Source organism: Salvelinus alpinus, chromosome 27 (genome assembly GCF_045679555.1).
Source record: "Salvelinus alpinus chromosome 27, SLU_Salpinus.1, whole genome shotgun sequence".
Taxonomy (NCBI): Eukaryota; Metazoa; Chordata; class Actinopteri; order Salmoniformes; family Salmonidae; genus Salvelinus; species Salvelinus alpinus.
Window position 1 is genome coordinate 9,813,601 of NC_092112.1, and position 20,236 is coordinate 9,833,836.

A 20,236-nucleotide genomic window follows, 5' to 3' on the forward strand; every position below is an offset into this window, starting at 1 on the left:
TGTTATTGGAGTGTGTTATTGGAGTGTGTTATTGGAGTGTGTTATTGAAGTGTGTTATTGGAGTGTGTTATTGGAGTGTGTTATTGAAGTGTGTTATTGGAGTGTGTTATTGGAGTGTGTTATTGGAGTGTGTTATTGAAGTGTGTTATTGGAGTGTGTTATTGGAGTGTGTTATTGAAGTGTGTTATTGAAGTGTGTTATTGAAGTGTGTTATTGAAGTGTGTTATTGGAGTGTGTTATTGAAGTGTGTTATTGGAGTGTGTTATTACAGTCTGTAATTACAGTCTGTTATTAGAGTTTACATTGCCTGGTTTTACAATGTTTTACATGGTTGTTGGTGTTCCATCAGTGAAAGAAACAGTGTCATGAAGATAATGTTGTCCTGGAAACAGCCTCAGTCACTGGATGTGTCTGAAGTGGCACCCTATTCCCTAATATAGCACCCTATTTCCTAATATAGCACCCTATACCTTAATATAGCACCCTATTTCCTAATATAGCACCCTATTTCCTAATATAGCACCCTATACCTTAATATAGCACCCTATACCTTAATATAGCACCCTATACCCTATATAGCACCCTATACCCTAATATAGCACCCTATACCCTATATAGCACCCTATACCCTAATATAGCACCCTATACCCTTAGTCTGGTTAGTCTGGTTGGTTTACATCAACACCCCAGCCTAACAGCCCCAGACTCTTCTACCATTAATACCCCGGCCTAACAGCCCCAGACTCTTCTACCATTAATACCCCGGTCTAACAGCCCCAGACTCTTCTACTATTAATACCCCGGCCTAACAGCCCCAGAGTCTTCTACCATTAATACCCCGGTCTAACAGCCCCAGAGTCTTCTACCATTAATACCCCGGTCTAACAGCCCCAGAGTCTTCTACTATTAATACCCCGGTCTAACAGCCCCAGAGTCTTCTACCATTAATACCCCGGTCTAACAGCCCCAGAGTCTTCTACTATTAATACCCCGGTCTAACAGCCCCAGAGTCTTCTACCATTAATACCCCGGCCTAACAGCCCCAGACTCTTCTACCATTAATACCCCGGCCTAACAGCCCCAGAGTCTTCTATCATTAATACCCCGGCCTAACAGCCCCAGAGTCTTCTATCATTAATACCCCGGTCTAACAGCCCCAGACTCTTCTACCATTAATACCCCGGGCTAACAGACCCAGACTCTTCTACCATTAATACCCCGGCCTAACAGACCCAGACTCTTCTACCATTAATACCCCGGCCTAACAGCCCCAGACTCTTCTACCATTAATACCCCGGTCTAACAGCCCCAGACTCATCTACCATTAATACCCCGGTCTAACAGCCCCAGACTCTTCTACCATTAATACCCCAGTCTAACAGCCCCAGACTCTTCTACCATTAATACCCCGGTCTAACAGCCCCAGACTCATCTACCATTAATACCCCAGTCTAACAGCCCCAGACTCTTCTACCATTAATACGCCGGTCTAACAGCTCCAACTTGACCCCTGCTCCATTCTAACAGTATATATTAGAGTGTGTGTTTGTGTGTTCCTATGAGTGTTTGTCTATGTGTGTTCCTATGAGTGTGTTGAGGTGTTTAAATGCCCCAGTGCCTGCCTGCCTGCCCGGGCACATCCGTGGGATGGTTTCTGCGTATATTGAATACTGCTGTGGATTAATGGGGAGGGTTGGCGAGCCGACAGGCTACTAGGGCCGACGGGGCCCGGACTGAACATCTCTCTCTGTCTCTCGCTCTCTCTCTCGCTCTCTCTGTCTCTCTCCCTCTGGGTTTATTTTAAGTAGAAATGCCTCCAGTGCCTTTCTCTTGGGAGAGATGGTAGTCAGGCTGCCTGCCTCGTTCCTCCCCTACATGAATGCATTATAGCTATCCACACAACAACTAGACCTAGTTAACAGCTATCCACACAACAACTAGACCTAGTTAACAACTATCCACACAACAACTAGACCTAGTTAACAGCTATCCACACAACAACTAAACCTAGCTAACCGCTATCCACACAACAACTAGACCTAGTTAACAGCTATCCACACAACAACTAGACCTAGTTAACAGCTATCCACACAACAACTAGACCTAGTTAACAGCTATACACACAACAACTAGACCTAGTTAACCGCTATCCACACAACAACTAGACCTAGTTAACAGCTATCCACACAACAACTAGACCTAGTTAACAGCTATCCACACAACAACTAGACCTAGTTAACAGCTATCCACACAACAACTAGACCTAGTTAACAGCTATCCACACAACAACTAGACCTAGCTAACCGCTATCCACACAACAACTACACCTAGCTAACAGCTATCCACACAACAACTAGACCTAGTTAACAGCTATCCACACAACAACTAGACCTAGTTAACAGCTATCCACACAACAACTAGACCTAGCTAACAGCTATTCAAACAACAACTAGACCTAGTTAACAACTATCCACACAACAACTAGACCTAGTTAACAACTATCCACACAACAACTAGACCTAGTTAACAGCTATCCACACAACAACTAGACCTAGTTAACAGCTATCCACACAACAACTAGACCTAGCTAACAGCTATCCACACAACAACTAGACCTAGTTAACAACTATCCACACAACAACTAGACCTAGTTAACAACTATCCACACAACAACTAGACCTAGCTAACAGCTATCCACACAACAACTAGACCTAGTTAACAGCTATCCACACAACAACTAGACCTAGTTAACAACTATCCACACAACAACTAGACCTAGTTAACAGCTATACACACAACAACTAGACCTAGTTAACCGCTATCCACACAACAACTAGACCTAGTTAACAGCTATCCACACAACAACTACACCTAGTTAACAACTATCCACACAACAACTAGACCTAGTTAACAGCTATCCACACAACAACTAGACCTAGTTAACAGCTATCCACACAACAACTAGACCTAGTTAACCGCTATCCACACAACAACTAGACCTAGTTAACCGCTATCCACACAACAACTAGACCTAGCTAACAGCTATCCACACAAAAACTAGACCTAGTTAACAGCTATCCACACAACAACTAGACCTAGTTAACCGCTATCCACACAACAACTAGACCTAGTTAACAGCTATCCACACAACAACTAGACCTAGTTAACAGCTATCCACACAACAACGAGACCTAGTTAACCGCTATCCACACAACAACTAGACCTAGCTAACCGCTATCCACACAACAACTACACCTAGCTAACAGCTATCCACACAACAACTAGACCTAGTTAACAGCTATCCACACAACAACTAGACCTAGTTAACAGCTATCCACACAACAACTAGACCTAGCTAACAGCTATTCAAACAACAACTAGACCTAGTTAACAACTATCCACACAACAACTAGACCTAGTTAACAACTATCCACACAACAACTAGACCTAGTTAACAGCTATCCACACAACAACTAGACCTAGTTAACAGCTATCCACACAACAACTAGACCTAGCTAACAGCTATCCACACAACAACTAGACCTAGTTAACAACTATCCACACAACAACTAGACCTAGTTAACAACTATCCACACAACAACTAGACCTAGCTAACAGCTATCCACACAACAACTAGACCTAGTTAACAGCTATCCACACAACAACTAGACCTAGTTAACAACTATCCACACAACAACTAGACCTAGTTAACAGCTATACACACAACAACTAGACCTAGTTAACCGCTATCCACACAACAACTAGACCTAGCTAACAGCTATCCACACAACAACTAGACCTAGTTAACAGCTATACACACAACAACTAGACCTAGTTAACCGCTATCCACACAACAACTAGACCTAGTTAACAGCTATCCACACAACAACTACACCTAGTTAACAACTATCCACACAACAACTAGACCTAGTTAACAGCTATCCACACAACAACTAGACCTAGTTAACAGCTATCCACACAACAACTAGACCTAGTTAACCGCTATCCACACAACAACTAGACCTAGTTAACCGCTATCCACACAACAACTAGACCTAGCTAACAGCTATCCACACAACAACTAGACCTAGTTAACAGCTATCCACACAACAACTAGACCTAGTTAACCGCTATCCACACAACAACTAGACCTAGTTAACAGCTATCCACACAACAACTAGACCTAGTTAACAGCTATCCACACAACAACGAGACCTAGTTAACCGCTATCCACACAACAACTAGACCTAGTTAACAGCTATCCACACAACAACTAGAGTAGGAGCAGATCCTTGCCTAGTGCTATGGGTACATGGCAGTGTGTTTTCTTAGTCTCTAAGTCAATCCACATGGCACGTATAAACATCGGACAGAGGCTGAAACGTTCTAACCTAGATGGACAGTATGGAAAGTGAACACCCAGAAGGGAAAGGGTGTAACCTAAAAAAAAAAAAAATTATGTAGTCGCTGGAACAACATATTTTATAGAAAAAGACAGAAAGACATCGAGAGGTCATGAAACGCCCTGAGACAGAAGCAACAGTTATAGAACTATATCACTTCCAGATGTCACAATTATTTTGTGAAGCGAAACTAATTATATCTCCTCTCCAACAGCGATTTATATATATATATATATACACATATTGTGACATTGCCTGATGTGTGACTATGGCTGTGTCCCAATTGGCACCCTATTCCCTACATATTGCACTACAGGTCACATAGGGCCTTGGTAATAAATTTAAAAAAGTCCACATAGGGCCCTGGTTAAGAAACGCCCTGGTGAAGTAAAGTTCCCATAGGGCCCTGGTTAAGACACGTCCTGGTGAAGTAAAGTTCCCATAGGGCCCTGGTTAAGAAACACCCTGGTGAAGTAAAGTTCCCATCGGGCCCTGGTTAAGACACGTCCTGGTGAAGTAAAGTTCCCATCGGGCCCTGGTTAAGACATGTCCTGGTGAAGTAAAGTTCCCATCGGGCCCTGGTTAAGACACGTCCTGGTGAAGTAAAGTTCCCATCGGGCCCTGGTTAAGACACGTCCTGGTGAAGTAAAGTTCCCATCGGCCCCTGGTTAAGACACGTCCTGGTGAAGTAAAGTTCCCATCGGCCCCTGGTTAAGACACGTCCTGGTGAAGTAAAGTTCCCATCGGCCCCTGGTTAAGACACGTCCTGGTTAAGACACGTCCTGGTGAAGTAAAGTTCCCATAGGGCCCTGGTTAAGACACGTCCTGGTGAAGTAAAGTTCCCATCGGCCCCTGGTTAAGACACGTCCTGGTGAAGTAAAGTTCCCATAGGGCCCTGGTTAAGACAGGTCCTGGTGAAGTAAAGTTCCCATCGGGCCCTGGTTAAGACACGTCCTGGTGAAGTAAAGTTCCCATCGGGCCCTGGTTAAGACACATCCTGGTGAAGTAAAGTTCCCATCGGGCCCTGGTTAAGACACATCCTGGTGAAGTAAAGTTCCCATCGGGCCCTGGTTAAGACACGTCCTGGTGAAGTAAAGTTCCCATCGGGCCCTGGTTAAGACACGTCCTGGTGAAGTAAAGTTCCCATCGGGCCCTGGTTAAGACACGTCCTGGTGAAGTAAAGTTCCCATCGGGCCCTGGTTAAGACACGTCCTGGTGAAGTAAAGTTCCCATCGGGCCCTGGTTAAGACACGTCCTGGTGAAGTAAAGTTCCCATCGGGCCCTGGTTAAGAGTAGTTCACTATGTGAGAACAGGGTGCCATTTTGGACTTTGACTTATGTTTGCTGCAACTGACCACACCACTCTGGTTAGAGAGAGAGAGAGAGAGAGAGAGAGTGTGTGTGTGTGTGTGTGTGTGTGTGTGTGTGTGTGTGTGTGATGTGGGGAGGACACATATGAGGAAATAATAAGTATAAAACATAATGGAATCCTCCTTGGCCATCATCTACTGACGGGAGAGAGGAGAGGAGAGGCTGTTGGCCAGTGTTACATCATCTACTGACGGGAGAAGAGAGGAGAGGAGAGGCTGTTGGCCAATGTTTCGCTGGCTGTTGGCCAATGTGTTAATTTCTAGCATCGCTGGAAAAGCCAAGGTTATGTGGTATAGGCGTACAGGGAACTCCATTAATTCCTGTACTGCAGCGGCTGAGTTCTGGTTATTCCATACTTGAATGCAGTTCCTCCGTGGTTATTAACCCACTCATGACCGAATGTTTGTGGCAGTAGGTCAGCTGGTCTAGATGCTTCTGACCTCATTGCAGGTGCCTTGATTTAGTCAGGATTTGACTGAAACGTGAATTGCAATGGTCCTCGGTGTGCGTTCCAAACGGTATACTATTCCCAGTAGAGCACTATATAGGAGATAGAACGCCGTTTAGGACACATGCTGGATGATGATGATGATCACCCTGGATGATGATGATGATGGATGATCATCCTGGACGATGATGGATGATCACATTTACGTCATTTAGCAAACGCTCTTATCCAGAGCGACTTACAGTAGAGTGCATACATTTTATTAATTTTTTTTTTTTTACATACTGAGACAAGGATATCCCTACCGGCCAAACCCTCCCTACCGGCCAAACCCTCCCTAACCCGGACGACGCTATGCCAATTGTGCGTCGCCCCACGGATCTCCCGGTTGCGGCCGGCTGCGACAGAGCCTGGGCGCGAACCCAGCCCAGCCTGGGCGCGAACCCAGAGACTCTGGTGGCGCAGCTAGCACTGCGATGCAGTGCTCTAGACCACTGCGCCACCCGGGAGACTGGATGATGATGGATGATCATCCTGGATGATGATGATGATGGATGATCATCCTGGACGATGATGGATGATCACCCTGGATGATGATGGATGATCACCCTGGATGATGATGATGATGATGGATGATCATCCTGGACGATGATGGATGATCATCCTGGATGATGATGGATGATCACCCTGGATGATGATGATGATGATGGATGATCATCCTGGACGATGATGGATGATCACCCTGGATGATGATGGATGATCATCCTGGACGATGATGGATGATCATCCTGGATGATGATGGTTGATCACCCGGGATGATGATGATGGATGATCACCCTGGATGATGATGGATGATCACCCTGGATGATGATGATGGATGATCACTCTGGATGATGATGATGATGGATGATCATCCTGGACGATGATGGATGATCACCCTGGATGATGATGGTTGATCACCCGGGATGATGATGATGGATGATCACCCTGGATGATGATTATGGATGATCATCATGGATGATGATTATGGATGATCATCCTGGATGATGATGGATGATGGATGATCACCCTGGACGATGATGGATGATCACCCTGGATGATGAAGTTCCTATCTTGGATATTAACCCATCCTGAAGTCTCTTACATGATGTCATCGTGATCTGTTCCAGACATTTCCACTAATATGAATAATACCAATCCCTTCTACCGCCCTACCATAGAGACAGGCTAACATTTGGCTAATGATAGTTAATGATAGCTAATGATATCTAATGATAGCTAATGATATTTAATGAAAGTTAATGATAGTTAATGGTAGCTAATGATAGCTGACGATAGCTAATGATATCTAATGATAGCTAATGATATCTAATGATAGTTAATGAAAGTTAATGAAAGTTAATGATAGCTAATGATAGTTAATGATATCTAATGATAGCTAATGATAGTTAATGATATCTAATGACAGCTAATGATAGCTAATGATAGCTAATGATAGCTAGCTAACGACTGTCATAGCCTCAGACTCATTGACCATGTTGTTGGGGGTTCTTTCCTCTCTTCATTGATATACGGTAGCCTGGTCGCGGAACGGTTTGCGCTGTCTTGACAACTCATACATGACAATACAAACCGGTCTGGGACCAGGCTTAAATTTGGTAATGAATATTATGGAAATGTTTAGTCATAGTGAACACGGTTTTAAGAGAGGCTTGTTTCTCAACGCTGGGCCTGCCAGAGCAAGGGTGCCTGCTGTGGTCACATCACGCCTGATGAGGCCGTTAGAAGAAGGAGAAATGAAAGCTGTGGGCTGAGATCCTGTTTTCTCTTCTCACACGTTTCTACGAGTTGAATGACTCGAGATGAACCACAACAGAGCAGATAAGAGCACAGCACAGCACTATAAGCACTGTCCCACACTACACTACACTCTCTTACACTACAAACACTGTCCCACACTACACTCTCTTACACTACAAACACTGTCCCACACTACACTCTCTTACACTACAAACACTGTCCCACACTACACTCTCTTACACTACAAACACTGTCCCACACTACACTCTCTTACACTAAAAACACTGGACTACACTACACTGGACTACACTACCCCACACCGCACTACACCGCACTACGCTAAACTACACTGTCCTACACTACACTACACCTCACTACACAACACTACACAACACTACACAACACTACACCTCACTACACAACACTACACTACACCTCACTACACAACACTACACTACACTACACAACACAACACTACACAACACAACACTACACCTCACTACACAACACTACACAACACAACACAACACTACACAACACTACACAACACTACACAACACTACACTACACCTCACTACACCTCACTACACTACACTACACTACACTACACTACACCTCACTACACAACACTACACAACACCTCACAACACTACACCTCACAACACTACACAACACCTCACAACACTACACCTCACTACACCTCACTACACTACACAACACAACACAACACTACACTAACACTACACAACACTACACAACACAAGACTACACCACACAACACTACACTACACAACACTACACTACACTACACTACACAACACTACACTACACTACACAACACAACACTACACAACACTACACTACACTACACAACACTACACTACACTACACCTCACTACACTACACCTCACTACACTACACTACACCTCACTACACCTCACTACACTACACAACACAACACAACACAACACTACACTACACTACACTACACCTCACTACACTAACACTACACTACACAACACAACACAACACAACACTACACAACACTACACTACACTACACCTCACTACACTACACTACACCTCACTACACTACACTACACAACACTACACAACACAACACTACACCTCACTACACCTCACTACACCTCACTACACAACACTACACAACACTACACTTCACTACACCTCACTACACCTCACTACACTACACTACACCTCACTACACAACACTACACCTCACTACACCTCACTACACTAACACTACACTACACAACACAACACTACACAACACAACACAACACTACACAACACAACACTACACTACACAACACAACACTACACCTCACTACACAACACTACACAACACCTCACAACACTACACAACACAACACAACACAACACTACACCTCACTACACTAACACTACACTACACTACACAACACTACACTACACCTCACTACACAACACAACACTACACCTCACTACACTACACTACACTACACCTCACTACACAACACTACACAACACTACACAACACCTCACAACACTACACCTCACAACACTACACAACACCTCACAACACTACACCTCACTACACCTCACTACACAACACAACACAACACAACACTACACTAACACTACACTAACACTACACAACACAAGACTACACAACACAACACTACACCACACAACACTACACTACACAACACTACACTACACTACACTACACTACACTACACTACACAACACTACACTACACAACACAACACTACACAACACTACACTACACTACACAACACTACACTACACTACACCTCACTACACTACACCTCACTACACTACACTACACCTCACTACACCTCACTACACTACACAACACAACACAACACTACACTACACTACACCTCACTACACTAACACTACACTACACAACACAACACAACACAACACTACACAACACTACACTACACTACACCTCACTACACCTCACTACACCTACACTACACAACACTACACCAACACAACACTACACCTCACTACACCTCACTACACCTCACTACACAACACTACACCTCACTACACCTCACTACACCTCACTACACCTCACTACACCTCACTACACAACACTACACAACACTACACTTCACTACACCTCACTACACCTCACTACACTACACTACACCTCACTACACAACACTACACCTCACTACATCTCACTACACTAACACTACACTACACAACACAACACCTCACTACACAACACTACACAACACTACACAACACAACACTACACAACACAACACTACACTACACAACACAACACTACACCTCACTACACAACACTACACAACACCTCACAACACTACACAACACAACACAACACAACACTACACCTCACTACACTAACACTACACTACACAACACAACACTACACTACACAACACTACACTACACCTCACTACACAACACAACACTACACCTCACTACACAACACTACACAACACAACACAACACTACACAACACAACACAACACTACACAACACAACACTACACCTCGCTACAATACACTACACTGTCCTAGACTATACTGCACTACTCTACACTACAATACACTACACTGTCCTACAATGGTGACTTTAAAACAGTTCGTTTTTTGGTTGTGATATGAGAACTGAGGATGTCAACAACATTGTAGTTACTCCACAATACTAACCAAAATGACAGAGTGAAAAGAAGGAAGCTTGTACAAAATAAGCACAAGCATAACCCTAAAGGAAATCCTGGATCAGTCTGCTTTCCACCAGACACTGGGAGACAAATTCACCTTTCAGCAGGACAATAACCTAAAACACAAGGCCAAATATACACTGGAGATGCTCACCAAGATGGCAATGAATGTTCCTGAGTGGCCTAGTTACAGTTTTGACTTGAACATCTATGACAAGACCTGCAAATGGTTGTCTAGAAATGATCAACAACCAATTAGACAGAGCTTGAAAAATTCTGAAAAGAAGAAATGGGTAAATGTTGCCCAATCCAGGTGTGGAAATCTCTTAGAGACTCACAGGTGTAATCGCTGAAAAAGGTGCTTCTACAAAGTATTGAGGGGTGTGAATACTTATGTATATGAGATATTTCTGTATTTAATTTTCAATACATTTGCTAACATTTCTATATTTAAAAAAAACAACATTGTGTGTAGATGGGTGAGAAAATAAATAAATTTGTAGCAATTTTGAATTCAGACTGTAACACAACAAAATGTGTAATAAGTCAAGGGGTATGAATACTTTCTGATGGCTCTGTATATGGGTTATTAGCGTAGGCCTACCTATGTTGGCACATATCGTATAGAAATATACAGTTGAACATCACACACAGTGTATAAATCTATTACAATTGGAGCAAGCCAACAGTGGTGGATGAATTGCCATTTTATGACATTTTATTTTCGTGTCAAATCGCCATTTGGCAACACATCCCTTATGGGATTAAATGACACATAAACAAACATTACAATAATTCACTCTGGTAATTAAATTATCATGGAACTCTGCTGGGGGGGGGGGGGGGGGGGGCTTTGGGGTTGCAGGGGATTTGGGGTTGCAGGGTTCTGTTCCAACCCAGCACTAACACACCTGATTCAACATCAAACCCACTGAGCTGATAACCCAGTAGATCAGGGATCACAGCAAGGTTGGCATGAAGTTGTGTTTTTGTTTGTTCATCTGAAACGATGCTTTAGTAGTAATAACCTATTCTGTTAATACTCAATTATCTATTTAACCAATAAGGTCAGAGGGGGTGGTGGTATATGGCCAATATACCACGGCTAAGGGCTGTTAGGCATGATGCAACGTGGCGTACAGCCCTTAACTGTGGTATATTGGTCATATACCACCGACTCCCAAGGTGCCTTATTGCTGTTATAAACCGGTTACCAAGGTAATAAGAGCAGTAAACAAGTCATTTGTGTCATACCCACAAATATATATATATACACCCTATTCAGGACTCGAACGACCCGATTTTATATTGTTGTTTACACTTAGATGTCTAATCTTGACATACACGTTATCATATTTGTACATTTTGTAGTGAAGTGTTTAAACTTGTTTTAATTGTTAAACTATTATTCAAGATGAACTAGTGCCAATGTTGATTAATCACAGTGGTTCTGTCTGTATTTAACCTTTATTTAACTTGGCAAGTCAGTTAAGAACAAAATCTTATTTTCAACGACGGCCTACCGGGGAACAGTGGGTTAACTGCCTTGTTCAGGGGGCAGAACGACAGATTTTTACCTTATCAGCTCGGGGATTTGATCCAGAAACCTTTTGGTTACTGGCCCAACGCGATGACCCCTAGGCTACACGCTGGTTACTGGCCCAACGCGCTGACCCCTAGGCTACACGCTGGTTACTGGCCCAACGCGCTGACCCCTAGGCTACACGCTGGTTACTGGCCCAACGCGCTGACCCCTAGGCTACACGCTGGTTACTGGCCCAACGCGCTGACCCCTAGGCTACACGCTGGTTACTGGCCCAACGCGCTGACCCCTAGGCTACACGCTGGTTACTGGCCCAACGAGCTGACCCCTAGGCTACACGCTGGTTACTGGCCCAACGCGCTGACCCCTAGGCTACACGCTGGTTACTGGCCCAACGCGCTGACCCCTAGGCTACACGCTGGTTACTGGCCCAACGCGCTGACCCCTAGGCTACACGCTGGTTACTGGCCCAACGCGCTGACCCCTAGGCTACACGCTGGTTACTGGCCCAACGCGCTGACCCCTAGGCTACACGCTGGTTACTGGCCCAACGCGCTGACCCCTAGGCTACACGCTGGTTACTGGCCCAACGCGCTGACCCCTAGGCTACACGCTGGTTACTGGCCCAACGCGCTGACCCCTAGGCTACACGCTGGTTACTGGCCCAACGCGCTGACCCCTAGGCTACACGCTGGTTACTGGCCCAACGCGCTGACCCCTAGGCTACACGCTGGTTACTGGCCCAACGCGCTGACCCCTAGGCTACACGCTGGTTACTGGCCCAACGCGCTGACCCCTAGGCTACACGCTGGTTACTGGCCCAACGCGCTGACCCCTAGGCTACACGCTGGTTACTGGCCCAACGCGCTGACCCCTAGGCTACACGCTGGTTACTGGCCCAACGCGCTGACCCCTAGGCTCCACGCTGGTTACTGGCCCAACGCGCTGACCCCTAGGCTACACGCTGGTTACTGGCCCAACGCGCTGACCCCTAGGCTACACGCTGGTTACTGGCCCAACGCGCTGACCCCTAGGCTACACGCCACCCTAAAAGACAGATAGTGTTTCTGTGTTTTATTCTCAAAACAACATTTTTTTATTTTTTGTCTAGTCGTAAGATCTGAAATCTATTTTATTTGATTGTCACTCTGTCTCAGTACATCAGCGATCCGAACCCATTCTGTAGCTTATCATATAGCATCGCCGATGCCGCCTATACAGTATGATGGTATTACTGGCCTTAATAGTCATCTGTCATCTGAAGCAAAGAATAGCTAAACTCACACATTGTTTACATGTTGAGCTACGTGTTGTCAATTTAAAATGACACCAGTAGACAATGTACGAGGCAAACCATATTCCAGATTTTGTACATTCCTTTTTAAGTTCTGACATATTAAAATGGTTTAGTACAAATACAACCCCCTTGTAATTTAGGTACAGTATGCAAATAAGAAGATGACAATTAGGCTATAGGAGATGAGCGTTCCAGTTAACATATATTATGAGGTAAATAATGTTATTTTATTTTAGCAATGTTGCTTGGAAAGAGGTTGCAGTTGTTCCCATAGTAGATCGTAGACCAGGGATACTCAACTCTGACCCTACCAGGTCCGGAGACAGCTGGTTCTCTGTTCTACCTGATCATTAATTACATCCACCTGGTGTCCCAGGTCTAAATCAGTCCATGATTAGAGGGGAATCACCCACCTGGTGTCCCAGGTCTAAATCAGTCCCTGATTAGAGGGGAATCACCCACCTGGTGTCCCAGGTCTAAATCAGTCCCTGATTAGAGGGGAATCACCCACCTGGTGTCCCAGGTCTAAATCAGTCCCTGATTAGAGGGGAATCACCCACCTGGTGTCCCAGGTCTAAATCAGTCCCTGATTGGAGGGGAATCACCCACCTGATGTCCCAGGTCTAAATCAGTCCCTGATTAGAGGGGAACAATAAAAAATAAAAAAAGCAGTGGAACTGACTTTGAGGTCCAGAGTTGGGTTTGAGGGAGACAGTTTATGGTTGCTCTATGTAGGCCTACCACTAAGTTTGAGGCAGAGCAACCATGCACTATGTAGGCCTACCGCTGACCCTGTATAAGCTAGATACTGGGCTCACAGCTAACCTTTTAAGATCAATAATATGCTGTTTTTATTAAGATTTTGTTGGCTTTATAATTGTGAGAAAAATTGAACTAACTAGTAGCTAGTTATACCTGATTAGCTTACAAGATTAGCTCACTTTTCTCAAAACGAACCTCATTGTGGCTAGCTACTTCTTGGCCCTCATGCTATCCCTTATTACACTGCAGCTCCTACGACTCTCATCTGGTGAGCACCCCTGGAGCTCTTCCCAAGCAAAGGAATCTTATTGGTTTGACGTGTTGCGAGGTCGTCACTGAGTTCCCGCCCCTTTCTTTAGCTGATTTTCTGCCATGGAACTTTCCACTTTCCGGGAAGCCTGGTTCGCCACGAGGCTAATCAACTGAGGTACAGACTAACCAGGTGAATCCAGGTGAAAGATAGGATCCCTTATTGATGTCACTTGTTAAATCCACTTCAATCGGTGTAGATGAAGAGGAGGAGACAGGTTAAATAAGGATTTTTAAGCCTTGAGACAATTGAAAAATGGATTGTGTGCCATTCAGAGGGTGAATGGGCAAGACTAAATATTGAAATGTCTTTGAACGGGGTATGGGAGTAGGTGCCTGGCATATTGGTTTGAGTGTGTCAAGAACTGCAACGCTGCTGGGTTTTTCAACAGTTTCGCGTGTGTATCAAGAAAGGCCCATCACCCAAAGGACATCCAGCCAATTTCACACAATGGTGGGAAGCATTTGGAGTCACCATGGGCCAGCATCCCTGTGGAACGCTTTTCACACCTTTTAGGGTTCATGCCCTGACGACTGGTACATGTGCCTGAGTGCGCACACACTTATGTACACACTCAGGCAGACAGGCAGGCAGGCAGACAGGCACACAGACAGGCACACGGACAGACAGGCAGACAGACAGGCACACAGATAGGCACACAGACAGACAGGTAGGCACGCTCACGCACACACATACACATACCCCTACACCTACACAACCACGTGTCATATTTGATTGATCTTGGGCGTGTGCTTGCAGGACAGGACCTGCCTTGAGTGCAGTTCTATTTCCTAACTAATACATGCCATTTCCTCTCCCACCCACACTGTGCTGTGTGTTTGGCTTCTCCTGAGGCCCCTTCCACTAGGCAGTGCTCTGCTCTGCTCTGTTCTGTTCTACCCTGTTCTACCCTGATCTGTTCTACCCTGATCTGTTCTACCCTGTTATGTTCTACCCTGCTCTGCTCTACCCTGCTCTGCTCTACCCTGCTCAGCTCTACCCTGTTCTGTTCTACCCTGCTCTGTTCTACCCTGTTCTGTTCTACCCTGTTCTGTTCTACCCTGTTCTGTTCTACCCTGTTCTGTTCTACCCTGCTCTGTTCTACCCTGTTCTGTTCTACCCTGTTCTGTTCTACCCTGCTCTGCTCTACCCTGCTCTGTTCTACCCTGTTCTGTTCTACCCTGTTCTGTTCTACCCTGCTCTGCTCTACCCTGCTCTGCTCTACCCTGCTCTGTTCTACCCTGCTCTGTTCTACCCTGCTCTGCTCTACCCTGTTCTGTTCTACCCTGCTCTGCTCTACCCTGCTCTGCTCTACCCTGCTCTGCTCTACCCTGCTCTGCTCTACCCTGCTCTGCTCTGCTCTACCCTGCTCTGCTCTACCCTGCTCTGCTCTACCCTGCTCTGCTCTGCTCTACCCTGCTCTGTTCTACCCTGCTCTGTTCTACCCTGCTCTGTTCTACCCTGCTCTGTTCTACCCTGCTCTGCTCTACCCTGCTCTGCTCTACCCTGCTCAGCTCTACCCTGTTCTGTTCTACCCTGCTCTGCTCTACCCTGCTCTGCTCTACCCTGCTCTGCTCTACCCTGCTCTGCTCTACCCTGCTCTGCTCTGCTCTACCCTGCTCTGCTCTACCCTGCTCTGCTCTACCCTGCTCTGCTCTGCTCTACCCTGCTCTGTTCTACCCTGCTCTGTTCTACCCTGCTCTACCCTGCTCTGTTCTACCCTACTCCACCATGCTCTGCTCTACCCTGCTTTGCTCTACCCTGTTCTACCCTGCTCTGTTCTACCCTGTTCTGTTCTACCCTGCTCTGGTCTACCCTGCTCTTTGTCTGTCTGGTCTGGGTACAGTACGTCTGCTGTGTTGTGTGCGTCAGTGTGCACGGACGTGTGTGTGCGTGAGTGCGTCAGTGGGTATGTGTGCACTAGCGCGTGCGTGTGTGCGCGTGTGTGTGTGTGCGTGTGCGTGTGTGCGTGTGTGTGTGTGCGTGCGCGTGTGTGCGTGTGCGTGTGCCAGCTGGCTGTTCTGCTTGACTGCAAGAACACAGAGAGGGCGTTGCATCATCAAACACTGAAAACTGATCCTGGGTAGCAGGCTGAGAAAGAGGAAAGAGGAGGAAATATGGTAGTCTGTCAGACTACAGTAGACCAGCTGGTCTAGCTAGCTGTATGTCTGGGGGTGGTAGTCTATCAGACTACAGTAGGCCAGCTGGTCTAGCTAGCTGTATGTCTGGGGGTGGTAGTCTGTCAGACTACAGTAGACCAGCTGGTCTAGCTAGCTGTATGTCTGGGGGTGGTAGTCTGTCAGACTACAGTAGACCAGCTGGTCTAGCTAGCTGTATGTCTGGGGGTGGTAGTCTGTCAGACTACAGTAGACCAGCTGGTCTAGCTAGCTGTATGTCTGGGGGTGGTAGTCTGTCAGACTACAGTAGGCCAGCTGGTCTAGCTAGCTGTATGTCTGGGGGTGGTAGTCTGTCAGACTACAGTAGACCAGCTGGTCTAGCTAGCTGTATGTCTGGGGGTGGTAGTCTGTCAGACTACAGTAGGCCAGCTGGTCTAGCTAGCTGTATGTCTGGGGGTGGTAGTCTGTCAGACTACAGTAGGCCAGCTGGTCTAGCTAGCTGTATGTCTGGGGGTGGTAGTCTGTCAGACTACAGTAGGCCAGCTGGTCTAGCTAGCTGTATGTCTGGGGGTGGTAGTCTGTCAGACTACAGTAGGCCAGCTGGTCTAGCTAGCTGTATGTCTGGGGGTGGTAGTCTGTCAGACTACAGTAGGCCAGCTGGTCTAGCTAGCTGTATGTCTGGGGGTGGTAGTCTGTCAGACTACAGTAGACCAGCTGGTCTAGCTAGCTGTATGTCTGGGGGTGGTAGTCTATCAGACTACAGTAGACCAGCTGGTCTAGCTAGCTGTATGTCTGGGGGTGGTAGTCTGTCAGACTACAGTAGGCCAGCTGGTCTAGCTAGCTGTATGTCTGGGGGTGGTAGTCTGTCAGACTACAGTGGACCAGCTGGTCTAGCTAGCTGTATGTCTGGGGGTGGTAGTCTGTCAGACTACAGTAGGCCAGCTGGTCTAGCTAGCTGTATGTCTGGGGGTGGTAGTCTGTCAGACTACAGTAGGCCAGCTGGTCTAGCTAGCTGTATGTCTGGGGGTGGTAGTCTGTCAGACTACAGTAGGCCAGCTGGTCTAGCTAGCTGTATGTCTGGGGGTGGTAGTCTGTCAGACTACAGTAGGCCAGCTGGTCTAGCTAGCTGTATGTCTGGGGGTGGTAGTCTGTCAGACTACAGTAGGCCAGCTGGTCTAGCTAGCTGTATGTCTGGGGGTGGTAGTCTGTCAGACTACAGTAGGCCAGCTGGTCTAGCTAGCTGTATGTCTGGGGGTGGTAGTCTGTCAGACTACAGTAGACCAGCTGGTCTAGCTAGCTGTATGTCTGGGGGTGGTAGTCTATCAGACTACAGTAGACCAGCTGGTCTAGCTAGCTGTATGTCTGGGGGTGGTAGTCTGTCAGACTACAGTAGGCCAGCTGGTCTAGCTAGCTGTATGTCTGGGGGTGGTAGTCTGTCAGACTACAGTGGACCAGCTGGTCTAGCTAGCTGTATGTCTGGGGGTGGTAGTCTGTCAGACTACAGTAGGCCAGCTGGTCTAGCTAGCTGTATGTCTGGGGGTGGTAGTCTGTCAGACTACAGTAGGCCAGCTGGTCTAGCTAGCTGTATGTCTGGGGGTGGTAGTCTGTCAGACTACAGTAGGCCAGCTGGTCTAGCTAGCTGTATGTCTGGGGGTGGTAGTCTGTCAGACTACAGTAGGCCAGCTGGTCTAGCTAGCTGTATGTCTGGGGGTGGTAGTCTGTCAGACTACAGTAGGCCAGCTGGTCTAGCTAGCTGTATGTCTGGGGGTGGTAGTCTGTCAGACTACAGTGGACCAGCTGGTCTAGCTAGCTGTATGTCTGGGGGTGGTAGTCTATCAGACTACAGTAGGCCAGCTGGTCTAGCTAGCTGTATGTCTGGGGGTGGTAGTCTGTCAGACTACAGTAGACCAGCTGGTCTAGCTAGCTGTATGTCTGGGGGTGATAGTCTGTCAGACTACAGTAGGCCAGCTGGTCTAGCTAGCTGTATGTCTGGGGGTGGTAGTCTATCAGACTACATTGGACCAGCTGGTCTAGCTAGCTGTATGTCTGGGGGTGGTAGTCTATCAGACTACAGTGGACCAGCTGGTCTAGCTAGCTGTATGTCTAGGGGTGGTAGTCTGTCAGACTACAGTAGGCCAGCTGGTCTAGCTAGCTGTATGTCTGGGGGTGGTATTCTATCAGACTACAGTAGGCCAGCTGGTCTAGCTAGCTGTATGTCTGGGGGTGGTAGTCTATCAGACTACAGTAGGCCAGCTGGTCTAGCTAGCTGTATGTCTGGGGGTGGTAGTCTATCAGACTACAGTAGGCCAGCTGGTCTAGCTAGCTAGCTGTATGTCTGGGGGTGGTAGTCTATCAGACTACAGTAGGCCAGCTGGTCTAGCTAGCTGTATGTCTGGGGGTGGTATTCTATCAGACTACAGTAGACCAGCTGGTCTAGCTAGCTGTATGTCTGGGGGTGGTAGTCTGTCAGATTACTCTTTCTCTCTCTCTTTCTCTCTCTCTTTCTCTCTCTCTCTGGCTTTTTTTTATTTAGCTAAGAAAGGAACCACAGTCTTCCAGTATAGTCATTCAGGGACAGGGGTCTGAGTCCCAAATGGCACCCTATTCCCTACCTAGTGCACTACTTTAGACCAGGACCCATAACCACCCTATTCCCTATATAGTGCACAATTTGACCAGGACCCTATGGTCCCTACTTCTGACCAGGGCCCTATGGTCCCTACTTCTGACTAGGGCTCTATGGTCCCTACTTCTGACCAGGGCCCTATGGTCCCTACTTCTGACTAGGGCTCTATGGTCCCTACTTCTGACCAGGCCTCTATGGTCCCTACTTCTGACCAGGCCTCTATGGTCCCTACTTCTGACCAGGGCCCTATGGTCCCTACTTCTGACCAGGGCCCTATGGTCCCTACTTCTGACTAGGGCTCTATGGTCCCTACTTCTGACCAGGGCTCTATAGTACCTACTTCTGACAAGGGCCCTATGGAATAGGGTGCCTTTTGGGACGCAGACAGGGAGTCAGCTCCAAAGTCAGCTGTCCTGTCCTGCTCACCTCACAATACACTTCTTTGTTGGGTTAGGCTGAGATGAGGGCTTTGTACAGAGAGGCCATAACCTGTTGATTCACTGCTTGATACTGAAAATACTGGTGTGTGTTGGAGACGAGGTGCATGTGAATTAGCATCGCCCGCTGTATGGGAAGTAAATACAGACAGTAGGGCTCAGATGCACTGTTCCATGAGCAACATTTGTTTTCTATTTGGCCGTCAGGAGTCTCGGTTCTAACATGTCATTAGAGAAATGTCTTCACTGTGCGTCCACTTCCCATCGGGCTGGTTTGTACACTTTATTTCTCTCTCACAGAGGATTGCATGTTTCTCTGAGACACTCGGTCTCTCTCTCTCTCTCTCTCTGTCTCTCTCTGTCTCTCTCTGTCTCTCTCTGTCTCTCAATTC

The 20,236-nt window shown here is 46.7% G+C and overlaps 1 protein-coding gene across 3 annotated transcripts in view; it reads left to right on the forward strand.

Moving 5' to 3' along the window:
* Nucleotides 1-20,236, forward strand: part of LOC139555947 (jun dimerization protein 2-like) — a 34,654-nt gene that overhangs the window by 2,078 nt on the left and 12,340 nt on the right. The window lies entirely within an intron of this gene.